Source organism: Etheostoma spectabile, chromosome 5, assembly GCF_008692095.1.
Source record: "Etheostoma spectabile isolate EspeVRDwgs_2016 chromosome 5, UIUC_Espe_1.0, whole genome shotgun sequence".
Lineage (NCBI taxonomy): Eukaryota > Metazoa > Chordata > Actinopteri > Perciformes > Percidae > Etheostoma > Etheostoma spectabile.
This window is the reverse complement of record NC_045737.1, coordinates 11,662,170-11,662,539: the sequence shown is the minus strand read 5'-3', so window position 1 is coordinate 11,662,539 and position 370 is coordinate 11,662,170. Positions and strand designations below refer to the sequence as shown.

Here is a 370-nt window from a genome sequence, read left to right as displayed (position 1 = left end):
GAGCTGCTTAATATTAATCCATCCTGACTACAGTATGACAGCACAATCTATCCTTATGGATTTACAATTGCTTAGGATGGGTTAAAATGCAAAAAGTAGATTTTCACAACATTGTACTGTGTGCATGTGATGAGTACGAATACATGTATATTTAAGTATATGAATACATATTTGGTATTTTATTTAATTTATTATTATTTCATGTAATTCTGTATGGATGTGTGTTTCTGATACCTGCTGCTGTAACACATTAATTTAATAAAGCCAATCTATCCATCTCTCTATCTATCTATCTATATTTATTTATCATCTATCTATCTATCTATCTATAGATATATCTATCTATCCATCTATCTATCTATCTATCTAT

The 370-nt window shown here is 28.4% G+C and overlaps 1 protein-coding gene across 1 annotated transcript in view; it reads left to right on the top strand.

The window, feature by feature from the left end:
* adgrv1 (adhesion G protein-coupled receptor V1) overlaps nt 1-370 on the top strand; it is a 150,895-nt gene that overhangs the window by 140,087 nt on the left and 10,438 nt on the right.